This window comes from Cynocephalus volans, chromosome 8 (assembly GCF_027409185.1).
Source record: "Cynocephalus volans isolate mCynVol1 chromosome 8, mCynVol1.pri, whole genome shotgun sequence".
Lineage (NCBI taxonomy): Eukaryota > Metazoa > Chordata > Mammalia > Dermoptera > Cynocephalidae > Cynocephalus > Cynocephalus volans.
In genome coordinates, this window is record NC_084467.1 from 83,133,183 (window position 1) to 83,147,405 (window position 14,223).

At 40.1% G+C, this 14,223-nt stretch overlaps 1 pseudogene; it reads right to left on the reverse strand.

Moving 5' to 3' along the window:
• Positions 1 to 997: 997 nt before the first annotated feature.
• Positions 998 to 1,812, reverse strand: LOC134384210 (KATNB1-like protein 1; annotated as a pseudogene).
• Between the last annotated feature and the right edge of the window lie 12,411 nt (positions 1,813 to 14,223).

Sequence of the window (14,223 nt, forward strand, 5' to 3'; positions counted from 1 at the left end):
TTTGCCGATGGACTGACTGATCAAAGCAAATTAACTTTTTTTGTAAGGATATTTAGTGGATTTCCTCAAATGAAGAAAGCTTAAATTAACCAGAACAAAAAATATTGGACATCTCTATATAATAAAAAGTGAATATAAATTAGCCAACTCCATGGACATTTCCAGTTAAGTACTAATACAAATACATATCCATCTTTTTCTTTTCTTTAGGCATAACATGTACATAAATGACATGATGATTACAGCAAAAACAAAAAAAGTCAGAGATATTAAAAATATTCTCAAGTTTTAAAAATGGTATGGAATAAGTTTCAACAACATTCTACATAAATTTAAGCCCCCGATTTAATTCCTTGATTTTATTGTGCCAGAAGCATGGTTTAAAAAATTTTAAAACAGATATTGGTATCATAACACATTGGCTTAACAATTAAAGCATGTTGCATACACAATCTTTTAGTGTGGAAGAAAAATAATGCTGATCATTTGCCATGATTTTTTAAACTTTCAAAGTCTTTTCAACATAAGAAAATACCTGCACACATTTGAGTGTTTTCTTATAAAAGACAATCTTTAAAATATTTAAAAATTAATGATGATTGGTCTCTGTGGTTCCTAGTAATAAATCTGTTTTATTTTTTCTCACAGTGTAAATTATATTTTATGCAATATGTAGGATTGCATTGACCTAGCAGTTCTCAAAAAAAAAAGTTACCAAATAACCATATAAATCCCAAATGCAGCAAAATTAAGCAATCTTCATAAAGTACTTTAAACTCATTGATATCAAAGTTGCTCCTTTTTAAATATTTTCCCACTTCAATGTGAAGTTAATTGTTAGTTTCATTAGTGGGTTCATTACGTGGCTTTTTAAAGACAAAAGTCGTTTTGATTTCTTCCATAGTTCACAATTTTCAGACAAGGCATTTTCCTGGAAGTCATATATTAGTCCAGAGATGTTTTGAATAACCAAATGCTCTTCAGTAGGTGAAACCTGTCAGTGCAACTGTAACAAATAAGCACCTACATCCTTGGCTATATTACTGGCATATCCTGGAACCAAAGTAAGATGGTTTTCCTACTCGCACAATCCACTTAATTGTTTTAAAACCTAAGTACTTCCAAAATTTATAATTTCTGTTTTGATGATAGTCCTGGCCACCACCCTTTTTTGACTGCTCCAAGCCAATTTAAACCAACTATTACATATTCTTCAAGTTTGCTTTCAAGTAGTGACTTCACTAGAGATAACAAGTCTACACAGTAGCCACGTGAGATGTATTGTTTTTCTTCCTGCAAACTATGGGTGAGCACAGGAGGACAATCCACCAAACTCCCAGATCTCCTATCCTCACCAAAGAAGCTGCAAGTTCACGTTAAAACTACATTCAATCTCAAATTCCTGCTGAACAAAACGTACCATCGTTTCATGGTCTTATGATACCTCAGCAAAAAACTCCTCCATTTTGATGACAGGCTTTCTGATTGCAAATAATCAGAATCATTAAAATTAACCAGACATAGTCGATTATCATGGAATAATTTTTCAGGCAGGTGACCTGCACAAACCAGTTCATTGTCTTTATACACCGTGTCACAGCCGCCACTTCTAGAGGACTGTTTTTTTTCTGTAGGAAAGATCTGGAAAAAGATGATGAACTTTCTTTCTGCTATAGATGCCCTTACATAGTTTATCTGGGCATTTCACAGCTTGTCCAACTGTTCTATTTATGTAAGCAGCTACGGTTTGGGGGATTTCTTAAGCTGCTTCATGTTCTTAGTGAAATTAGAGATCCTTTTTTCTAGCAACATCAATGGGACGATACTGAATATTATTATAGAAATTCCATTTTTTAACATTAGGGCTTCAGATGCCATAACCTGTGAAATACCAGTGTCTTAGGTTACCTGCTGTGCTTCAGCACAGCCCTGGCACCAGGCACCCTCCAGTGTCCCTTGGGTGTGGGTCTGGCCCCACTCAGCCGGGTAAGTGGGGTGGGTGTTGGGGGAGCTTCCCCGTAGGCAGGGGCACCTGGTGGGCTCCGCCCCCGCCGGCCCCGCCCCCTCTCGGTTCCGAAGGACCCAAGGGAGGGGGAGAAACTAAAGTACATGAACTATTAAAGGCAGTTCTGCCAACTGGCTGTCCGGAAAAGTGGCACCAATCTAACTTACATCAGCAGGGGAGAAAGGTAAAGATGTGGAAAGCTTTGCAAGTTTCCTGTGCCTGTTATTCTTATTTACTCCTATAACAGTGAACAATCAAACCCATAAAAAGACAAGGGGGGCAGTGAAGGATGTCAGAGAACCAGAAGGAGAACATTGGGAAGTTGGTCCTAGTTCCCAGGCTATGGAAAATAATAGCAGAAAATTGGATAGATGATAAAAGCTCTAAAAAGTCCTGAAGGATAGAAGAAGGAGGGATGAGGGCGTGTAGGAGGTACCTCTCGGTGTGTTTTCACTCCTGCACCACGCAGTACGTTCCTGGGGCAGCATAGGAGCTCTGCTTCTTCGCACCGATGTCTAAGTGCAGGGCTGGACACCCTGCGAGTACCTGGGTGATGATAGGCCTTCCTGGGCTCGGAGGAGCATTTGGAAAATGGGATTTTAAATGGTCACCAGCAAGAGGAATGGAGAGTGGGATTCTTGGGCTTGGTTAGCTCCAGGGACAATTAGGAACAAGTGCTGGGTGGAGGAGACCTAGATTCCTTCAAATAACCAGCTCTCAACAACCTTTGGCTCATTCTTAACAAACTAGAAAGGAGGTGATCATCCAGGCTTTTTGGGTTATATGAGGGTACTTCAAAAAGTTTGTGGAAAAATAGAGTAAAAAGATAATACAAATCTTTCCATGAGCTTTTTGAAGTGCTCTTGTATAACCTAACTCACTTACTATCAATCGGTCCATCAACCAGCTTCACTGAGCACCCGTTTGATGCCCAGCACTTGGGCTGAGCCCTGCAGGGTAGCAGATGAAGTAGAAGCCGATATACCTGCTTCTGAGGAGCCTGCGTGTTGGTGGGGAGGCCAGACCACAACCCATGGAAGTGTCACAAACCACACAAGACTGTAGAAGAGCAAGCATCAGATTGAGCACTGGGTGCGACATGGTGTGATGGAAGGCCCAAGGACAGGAGACGGGCAAAACAGGCTTCAGTGACAAGGTGAGGCTTGAGCTTTGGAAATCTAAGGGGTGGCCTTGGGATCTATGCCCTCACTTCTGTGAGGTGTAAAGAACTGAAGGATCATTCTGTGAGGAGGAAAAGCATCACCCCTCTCTTTCAGTGTCCCCTGCTCCTCCCAGTGCCACCTGCTCAACATTGCAATGCTCGAGGCCTATCTACAGGTGAAGGGAAAAGAAAGAAGGGAAAAAAATGGCTTGTGGCGAGGGTGAAAACATAGCTGTAGCTGCTTCTACCAGGCCAACTTCTGCAGCTGGCCCCCAGCTGCAAACATGGCTCTTCTGGCTGACTTGCCTCTGGGGAACAGGGGAGACTTTCAAGTACATCTTCCGGGAGTCCCTAGGTCAGACAAAAAACCCAGCTCTGTTGCAAGGGTCTGTCAACATCCTCATAGTTAGATACGTGAAGTGCTGGCATGCTTACCCTGTGTAATCACTGCCCCACCCCTCCAAGGAGAAAAGCTGATTTCAGCCGCTTGAGGAGAGAGAAATAGCAGGGACCTTTCTGTAGAACTGATGATAATTTGCTCCTTATAAGGCGTGCACAAACAAAAAGCCCCACGCTCATGGCTCAGGAATGTGGGCCTCTATGTGTCTTCCTCCTGACATTACCTGGTAATTGGGCTCTACACCTGAGGGCAGCACTTTCTGTGGTCTCCTGGACGGCAGAGTGGGGGTGGCCTCCCTTCCCAGTGAGTGGGCAGAGTATTCATTGCCGGAGGTAATCCTAGCCATAAAGTTCTCTGAATCAGCGCTGCAGTTGGATTGAACTGTACTAAAGGGCTGTTTAAAGAAAGTTTTTTTTCTATTATTTGAGAAACAAACTTCCTATCAGCTATAATGCTTACCTCACCATGGGTTATTATTTAACCTCCAGTAAAAGAAGGGCCAGAATTTACAGGGATTAAAGCCAAGGTCCCTCCAGGAGCTAACATAGGAATAAAATAATCAGTAATATTAGCAATTGTTTACTGGTAGTTCCTCCTTCTAGGTCAGGCTCTTCGCTTATGATCTGTTAATTCCTATATTACTCTAGTAATTGTGCCCCCTTTTAAAGAAAGGATATTGAAGTTCTAGGAGAGGTTATGTCATTTGCCTGAGTTCACACAGCTAGCAAGTAGGAAAATAGAGATTTAAACCCAAGTATTTCTGACTCCAAAGCCAGAAGAGTTCCTTCAACTGGAGCCGCAAACACCCTAACGCCAACAGGTGCCGTGCAGTGTGAAGAATGAATTTGGCCACTCCAACTGGTCTTGTTCCTCATGAGGATTTCTCAGACCTTCATGGAATAAATGAACGTTGTGTTTCCTTCTAAACTGTTTTTCCTTCCAATCTTGTGTTGCTCAGAAAAACATGGAACCAGAAAGCTAAATTCCAGAGTCCTCTCTGTGCTCAGCACAGGAGGAGCCCAGCCAGGAGGGCTGTCCGAGGTCTGTCTGTGAGATGCTCTGTGGCTGAGCCTCCCTGTCCTGACTTGGCCTGCCAGCCTGTTCTCTGGCTGCCCTCATCAGCCACCCAGGCTGCGTCCCTCTGGCTCCCACAAATAGTCAGCTGGGCCAAACCCCACCCTTATATTCGGTGTGGTTGCCTAGACACCCTGCCCTCCCTTGACCCCCATTCTTCATTCAACAAATATTGTGTACCCATTATATATGCAAGGCACAGCTGTGCGCTCCCTGGGGACAAGACAGAGGTGATCCCCTGTCCTCTGGAAGCTGACATTCAGGAATGTGGAGTAAATACTCAACTGTTACTCAGTTGATTGCTTAATCACAGTTGTATAAGTCCTTCAGAATTGCCAGTTACTAAGAGAGTGTATGACTGGGGTAGGGATGGGGTCCTGACAAGGACTGAGAAGTAGGAAAAGCTTCCCTAAGGAAGAAGACAGCGGGGGGGGGTGGTGCTAGTGGCACAAAGTGAGGCTGGAGAGGTCAGCAGGGCCCCATCGTGAGGCCTTTTGTAGGTCTGGATTTTACCTGTGGATGAAGAAACCCCATTGAAGGGTTTAGGTAGTGAATGATACATGTGTACAAGTCCGGGAAGAAAGGAATGATGCGTGTGCCAGCAGATTCTAAATTGTGCTGAGAATTAGCAACTGCCCTTTTGGCCTTTGATTATGAAAGAGTAGGTCAGCAGTAACTCAAAGGTTGATCTTTAAAGGGGTCCCAGTAAATGCTTATTCTTGATAATGAGTTTTAAGCCCAAGCGATCCTCTCCAAATCCCACCCCCACCAGCAGTCTGACTCTGGAATCATCTTCTGGTGTAGCAGCACCTCAAAGAGTAGACCCACCCAGGCCATTCAGAGAGGTGGATTTGGAGGGGATTTGGGGGTCAGCTGGGAGATGAGAGGCAAGGCAAGGAGTTGAGTAGTGTTGGGATCCTAAGGACTGGTCCCTTTTGTCAGGGTCATCCATGTGAGTCGCTCTTCTGGGCCTTGGAAAAGCACTGAGAGATCCCCAGATGTTGTTCTCAGAGCCTGCCCTGACATGTCACCCCTGAAGATGGAGGCCTTTGGTCTTGAGCCCTTTTCCATGTGTAAAAGAAGGGCTGTGCTGGGGGTCCACCGAGGCCTCTTCTGACCCAAACATTCTGGTGCCTAATCGCTTCAGAAGAGACATGCCATTCCCAGTTGGGGCCCCAGGAGGAATGTCTTATGGTGGGCAACTCTGAAAGCTATCATGGGGCCTAGAGAGGAATGGAAAGAAAGAAGGCGGAGTAGAGGGATAGCCACAGGAATTTTCTATCAGTTGGACGGTGGGACGACAACAGGCAGAAAACAACTATGACTATGGCATGATTCTGCCCAGTGGGAATATATCTCCAAAATAATTTATTGTCAGTGATTAGTGATTAAAATGTATGCCAACTTGCAGCATTAGCAATCTTGTTTTGATGCCTGTTCTGCCAAAACCCTTTCCCTAGTATTTCTTACATTACAAACATCTGCAAAATTTTCCACTGAGCTTCTTGCCTCAGAAAGAGATTCTGAGAAGTGCTTTTTTACACAAAGTGCATCAGTAGTGTAGTGCTGCTATCATGTGTTGAAACGAATGTGAGAAAAAGAGATAATGTTTGAAATGAAAAAAAAAAGTGGGATTTCTAAACCAAATGATCAAATGTTGCCAGTTCTGCTTCCCGGCTATCATGAATTGATAACAAATTAGCAAAAGGCCAAACTTCCACGTGTGAGGCATTGCTCCGGGCAGTGGCCAGAGCCAGGAATAACATACATCTCTAGATATCTTCAGCTCCGAGGCTTACAAGCCGAGCCTTTGTAAAGTCTGTACTCTGTGATGGGGCCCTCTTTTCCAGTGGGGTAGGAGGAAAAGTCTCCTTGCGTTGCAGCTTGGTATGGTGCCTTGTACCCTGGCCGGGACGTAGGAAACCGCCCTAGAACCCCTCTGCTCATTGTTAGCTGTGTGATTTCTCCAAGTCTCCTAACCCACTGGAGTCTATTTCTTTCTCTCTAAAACAACAACAGTGATTAAACTGAGGACAGATTATATGCTAGGCTAAACCATGTGCGAGTTAAGAAATAGCCGTCACCTACCTCCATGAGAGTGGGGTAATGGATGGAAGACATTAAGTATCGCATGTGAGGTGACTCCTCACATTAGAATATCGCAGCATCTCCATTTACCCAGTGAGCTCGTAAAAAAAGATTTTGTTGACTTGAATATAAAGATGTATAAGGATGTAAATAAAGTAGGCAAATGTCTGTGTATAATAGTTAATGTATTATTTTAATTACTTATACATACTTAAAATTACATAGGATATTTCTTGATTTATAAATATTGATTAATATGTTAATAGTTCAAATTATAAATGTAACATCATGTTTATAAGGAAGAAACATTGCCTTTTGCTGCTCACAGTGCAATACCTTTAATCAAACTCTTCCAATGCCCCTTTGACGTCAGTGTCCTGGTCTTGACTGCAGCCAGTCTCCAAGGCTGTTTTCCAGAGCACAGCATCTTCAAAACATCTAGGTTGCTTGAGATTCAGCACCTTTTGAATCTAAGTATGACGTTGTCATTGGAAATTTTACCCCAAGCCACAATAATTTCCCTATTTTTGATCCCGTATGATAGCCACCTATCTTTAAAGTGTTGGAGGTAGCAATATTGATTATTAACATGATTTTTATACGGTTTGTTTACTGTGACCTCCAACACTTTTCCTCCTTTTCTGTATTGCCAGGTGTCTTCCATAAGATATCCTACAGTAGCATTGCTTTATTTTTTTATTTTTTTCTTGCTATTTTTTAATTCTTTACTCTATAGATAATAAGGCAAAAATTACATTCATATGGAACATTAAAAAAAAAAGTGTTACCACATCATTTTCCAGCATCATAGGAAATAATTTCCTGCTTGATATCCAATGAGATGTTTCCTTTTTTGATAGAAAATAGATGAACCAATGCCTTTGTTATAGAATTCAAAATCTTTGCAACTGTGGCTTAGTTCCCACTTCTTACCTCATTTATAACATATTATAATAGTTAATATTACTGGTAAAATATGAGTATGAGGCTACTTTAAAAAGTTTATGGAAAAATTTGTATTATCTTCCTTTTTGTTATTGATTATGCATATTCATGGGGTACAAAGCTGACTGTCACTACTTGTTCTCAAGATGTGATGGCCAGATCAATACTATCAGCATGCCCATTACCACAAATTGTGATTATTCCCCATTTCACCCACCCAATTAATTCCCAACCTCCCTCCTCCTCCCCCACTCCACCCCACTCCACAACCCTAGGTATGTTCTCTCCCTCTGCAAGTCCAATGCACCACTATAATCTTTCTTTCCTTCCTTCTTTTTCTCTTAGCTCCCACTTATGAGTGAGGACATATGGTATTTTTCCCTCTACGTGGCTTATTCCACTCAACATAACTTTCCCCAAGTTCATCCATGTTGCTGTGAATGGCAGAATTTCATTCTTTTTTATGGCAGAGTAGTATTCCATGGTGTATACATACCACGTTTTCCAGTCATCCGTTGATGGACATTTAGGTTGGTTCCATGTCTTGGCTATTGTAAATAGAGCTGCAATGAACCTGGGAGTGCAGGTATCCCTTCGACATGATGATTTCCATTCCTTTGGGTATACACCCAGAAGTGGGATTGCTAGATCGTATGGTAGATCTATCTGTAGTTGTCTGAGAAAACTCCACACTGTTTTCCATAGTGGTTGTACTAATTTACAGTCCCACCGACAGTGTAGGAGCATTCCCTTCTCTCCACATCCTCATCAGCATTTGTTATTTTCCATCTTTTTGATTATAGCCAATCTAACTGGGGTGACACAATATCTTGATGTGGTTTTAATTTGCATTTCTCTGATGATTAGAGATGTTGAGCATTTTTTTAAGTGCCTGTTGGCCATTTGTACATCTTCCTTTGAAAAAGTGTATTCAGCTCTTTTGCCCATTTTTTAATTGGGTTATTTGGGGTTTTTTTACTGCATAATTGCTTGAGTTCTTTGTATATTCTGGATATTAATCCCTTGTTGGATGTATAGTTTGCAAATATTTTCTCCTACTCTGTAGGCTGTTGTTTCTCTCTGTTGATGGTTTTCTTTGCTGTGCAGAAGCTTTTTGGTTTGATATAATCCCATTTATTTATTTTTTTCTTTTGTAACTTCTGCTTTTAGACTCTTGTTCATAAAGTCTGTGCCCAGTCCTAGTTTCTGAAGTGTTTCTCCTATATTTTCCCTTAGTAGTTTTACAGTTTCAGGTCTTATACTTAAGTCTTTGATCCATTTTGAGTTGACTTTGGTATATGGTGAGAGGTGCAGGTCTAGTTTCATTCTTCTGCATATGGATGTCCAGTTTTCCCAGCACCACTTACTGAAGAGGCAGTCTTTCCCTCAAAGTATGTTTTCATTGCTTTTGTCAAATATTAATTGGGTGTAAGTCTGTGGGTTGATTTCTGGGTTCTCTATTCTGTTCCACTGGTCCAAGTGTCTATTTTTATGCCAGTGCCATGCTGTTTTGGTTACTATAGCTTTGTAGTACATGAAGTCAGATAGGGTTATGCCTCCAGCTTTATTTATTTATTTTTTTGCTCGGGATTACTTTGGCTATTTGGGGTCTTTTGTTATTCCATATGAATCTTAGGATTATTTTTTCTATTCCTGTGAAGAATGTCATTGGTATTTTGATGGGGATTGCATTGAATCTGTAGATTGGTTTGGGTGGTATGGACATTTTCACAATGTTAAGTCTTCTAACCCAAGAGCATGGAATGTCTTTCCATCTTTTTGTGTCTTCTTTAATTTCTTTCACTAGTGGTTTATAGTTCTCATTTAGAGATTTTTCACCTCCTTGGTTAAATTGATTCCTAGGTATTTTATTTTTCTGGTGACTATTGTAAATGGGCTTACTTTCTTGATTTATCTTTCTGTTAGTTCATTATTGGATAATATAAATGTAAATGATTTGGGGGCATCGATTTTGTATCCTGCGACATTACTAAAATTATTAAACAGCTCTACAAGTTTTTTGGTAGATAGGATCGTGTCATCTGCAAATAGGGACAGTTTGACTTTGTCTTTTCCAATCTGGATGCCCTTTCTTTCTTTCTCTTGCCTGATTGCTCTAGCTAATACCTCCAATACTATGTTAAATGGGAGTGGTAAGAGTGGGCATCCTTGTCTTGTTACAGTTCTTAAGGGAAAAGCCTTCAGTTTTTCCCCATTCAGAAAGATATTGGTGGTAGGCTTGTTGTAGATGGCTTTTATTGTGTTGATATACTTTCCTTTTATACCTAATTTGCTGAAAGTCTTTATCATAAAGGGATGTTGAATTTTGTCAAAGGCTTTTTCTGCGTCCATTGAGATAATCATATGGTTTTTGTCCTTGATTTTGTTGATGTGAGGTATCACATTTATTGACTTGTGTATGTTGAACCAACCTTGCATTTCTCAGATGAATGCCACTTGATCATGGTGTATAATTTTTTGGATGTGTTGCTGTATTCTTATTGCTAGTATTGTATTGGGGATTTTTGCATCTCTGTTCATCAGATATTGGCCTGTAGTTTTCTTTTCTTGTTGTATCTTTGTCTGGTTTTGGTATCAAGGTGATGCTGGCCTCATAAAATGAGTTTGGAAAAGTGGTCTCTGTTTTAATTTTTTGCAATAGTTTGAAGAGAATTGGTATTAATTCCTCTTTAAAGGTTTGGTAGCCTTTAGCAGTAAAGCCACCTGGTCTTGGGCTTTTCTTTGTTGGGAGGTTGCTGATTACTGCTTCAATCTTATTGCTTGTTACTGGTCTGTTCAGGTTTTCTGTGTCTTCTTGATTCAGTCTTGGTAGTTTGTATCTGTCCAGAAATTTATCCATTTCCTCCAGGTTTTCAAATTTGTTGGTGTGTAGTTGTTTATAATAGTCTCTAATGATTTTTTGTGTTTCTGTGGAATCAGTTGTAATGTCTCCTTTTTCATTTCTGATTTTTGTTATTTGGGTCTACTCTTCTTTTTTTTTTGTTAACAAAGTGAATGGTTTGTCTGTTTTGTGTATCATCTCAAAGAACCAACTTTTTGTTTCACTGATTTTTTGTATTTTTTTTTTTTTGGTTCTCTATATCATTTAGTTCTGCTCTAATCTTAATTATTTCTTTCTATTAACTTTGGGATTAGATTGTTCTTGTTTTTCTAGTTATTTTAGGTGTAGAGTTAGGTTGTTTATCTGAAATCTTTCTACTTTTTTGATGTAAGCATTTATTGCTATGAACTTCACTCTTAGAACTGCAGTATCCCACAGGTTTTGATATGATATGTCTTTATTTTTTTTGTTTTCTAGACATTTTTTGATTTCCTGTTTAATTTCTTCTTGGACCCATAGTTTATTCAGGAATCTGTTGTTTAATTTTCATGTGTTTGTACAGAGTCCTGTGTTTTGCTTATTGTTAATTTCTAGTTTTAATCCACTGTAGTCTGAAAAGATAGTTGAGATGATTTTGATTTTTTTCAAGTTATTGAGACTTGATTTGTGACCTAGCATGTGGTCTATCATGGAGAGTGTTACATGTGCTAATGAGAAGAATGTATATTCTGTAGTTGTTGGATGAAATGTTTTGTGGATATCTGCCAATTCCAATTGGTCTATAGTGTAGCTTAAATCCTGTATTTCTCTGTTGATTTGTTGCGTGAATGATCTGTCTACTGATGAGAGGGGATTGTCCAACTATTATATTGGGGCCAACCTCTTTCTTAGGTCTAATAGTGTTTGCTTCACATATCTGGGTGCTTCAGAGTTGGGTGCATATATATTTATGATTGTTACATCTTCTTGCTGGATTGATTCCTTTATCATTATATAGTCGCCTTCTTTGTATCTTTTTATGGTTTTTGGTTTAAAGTCTATTTCATCTGATATAAGAATAGCTATTCCTGTTCGTTTTTGGTTTCCATTTGCATGGTATATCTTTTTCCATCCCTTCACTATTAGTCTGTGTGCATCTTTACTGGTGAGGTGAGTCTCTTGAAGACAGCATATAGTAGGGTCTTGCTTTTTGATCCAATCCATCACTCTGTGTCTTTTGAGTGGGGAGTTTAATCTATTTACATTTAGAGTTGTTATTGAGAGGTATTGTCTTACTCCTTGGATTTTATGGCTTTTTGTTTAGATGCTCTGACTATCATTTGTTCTTTTCTTCTCCTTTGATTACTGGTCTTCAATGTTTGTGGGGGTTTTTTGAGGTGGTAAGATTTAGTTTCTTTTGACTTTCTCATTTGCATTTATGTTTAACTAGTGGGTTTTGTTTCTTGTGTAGTCATGGTAGTGATTATTATTGTTTTTTGGATTCCAGATGCAGGGCTCCCTTGAGAATTTCCTGCAGGACTGGTCATGTGGTGATGAGCTCCTGCAGTTTTTGTTTGTCTAGGAAATATACTATTTCTCCCTCATTTCTGAAGGATAGCCTTGCCAGGTAGAGTATTCTTGGCTGGCAGGTTGTTTTTTCTTTCATTATTTTGAATATGTCATCCCATTTTCTTCTTGCCTGTAGAGTTTCAGTTGAGAAGTCTGCTATTAGTCTGATGGGGGCTCCCTTATAAGTGATTTGACACTTTTCTCTTGCTGCTTTTAGGATTCTCTCTTTGTCCTTGAGCTTTCCCAATTTGACTGTAATGTGTCTCAGAGAGGATATTTTTGGAATGAAACTGTTTGGGGACCTTTGAGCTTCCTGGATCTGAAGGTCTGTGTCTGTCCCTATACCTGGGAAGTTTGCTGTTATTATTTCATTGAATATGTTTTCAATGCCTTTATCTTTCTCCTCCCCTTCAGGAACACCCATAATTCAGATGTTTGTGTGCTTAAGATTGTCTGCTAGCTCTCTTAGGGATTCTTCATTTCTTAAAATTTTTTTTCCTTTTTTTTTTTTGTCTGCCTGGGTTATTTCATAAAGACCATCTTTGAGTTGAAAAATTCTTTCTTCTGCTTGTTCTAATCTGCTGCTTAAACTCTTAGTTGCATTTTTTATTTCATTGAATGTGTCTTCCAGTTCCAGGAGTTCTGATACATTATTTTTTAAGTTATTAATCTCTTTGTAAATTTCATCCTTCATATCCTGGATATTTTTTCTTTTTTCATTGTGTTGTATTACAGAGTCCTCTCTTATCTCACTGAGTTTCCTTAAGATAGTTACTCAGAATTCATTTTCAATCATTTCAAGGGTTTCCTGTTCAATAAGGTCTGGTACTTGAGAGTTACTGAATTCCTTTGGTGGTGTCATATTTTCTGATTATTTTGTATTTCTAGTATCTCTACATTGATTTTTAATCATCTGGTACATCAGTTGCTTCTTCTATTACTCTGGAGTGGACTTCGAGGAGAAAGAATTTTTCCTCTTTTTACAGGCTCCTCCAGTGACTCTCCTTGCGTCAGTGAAGTCAAATATGTGGTGGGCTACCTGCATGGTGGTTGTGGATATTACTAACGCAGTGAGCTGTCCTCACAAAAGTATTAATTGTGGTGGTGGCTGTTGTGGACCCTCTCCACGGAAGCTGTGTGAAGCCTCATAGTGGTGGCATGGTGCACAGGATCTTGCCTTCTGCGCAGGTGGGGTGGGGGTCTGAGTGGGTGGCTGGCCTGTTCTCCTATCTGCCTGGGTGCCTCCTCCATTGGTGGCAGCATGGCACAGGGTCCTTAGCATTGCTTGAGATAGGCTAAGACTAACACGTGCTCATCAAAGTGAAGGTTGTTGTTCAAAATAAAGTAATTCAAAGAGTGCCCTGTAGGTTGTTCTGTAAAGACTCTCATATAAGGTGACTCCAATGGATAATTGTGAGGGGAAAAGGAATGATTATATATGCTAATTATAATAAAGCTTTAAATGGAAAGCGTTTAGAGATAAGAGAGGGTATAGACTAGCTATATGATCAATCCTTGAGTGGTAACTTTTCTTAACCTCCTTGTTTAGAAAAAAAGGCCTATCGATAATACCTCAAAATATTGCTGGAAGAAGTAAATGTGGTTACAAATTTTAGCAGAGCACCTGCTTCACAGGTGTAAATACAGGTGACTGCCACCATTCTGAATTCCTCCAGCTGTGCCCCACACTTGACTCTATGGAGCACATTAAAGGAAAAGTAGCACAAGAAAGATAAGATGTTAACAAAACATCTTTGCCCTTTGTTCGGTTGAGACAGACGAGAGTTTTCCCAAAGACACCTTACCACGAACCAAAGGGAAACTAAGAACTAAAGAGGCAAGGACTGTAGTGTCAGAGTTCCTCCCCAGATCTCAGTGTCATTGTTCCTTTCTGCATTCTTCAGTCCTGCAGGCATTTTTCTCTCCTAGGCTTAGCTTTGTTCCCCTGTACTTGCAGCCACTATGGGAGGGGGCGGGCACTGGGACAGTAATTGAAAACCACTGGGATTTGGAGGAGGACAAATTGAGTTTGAACCACCCTCTACCTCTCACTGGCATTAAGGCTCAGAGCATGTCCCTTTACCTCTCCAAGCCTTGGTTTCTTCATCCATTTAGTGGAGACAAATTTCGTGGAGAAACTTTGAAGGTTTCCCTGAAGA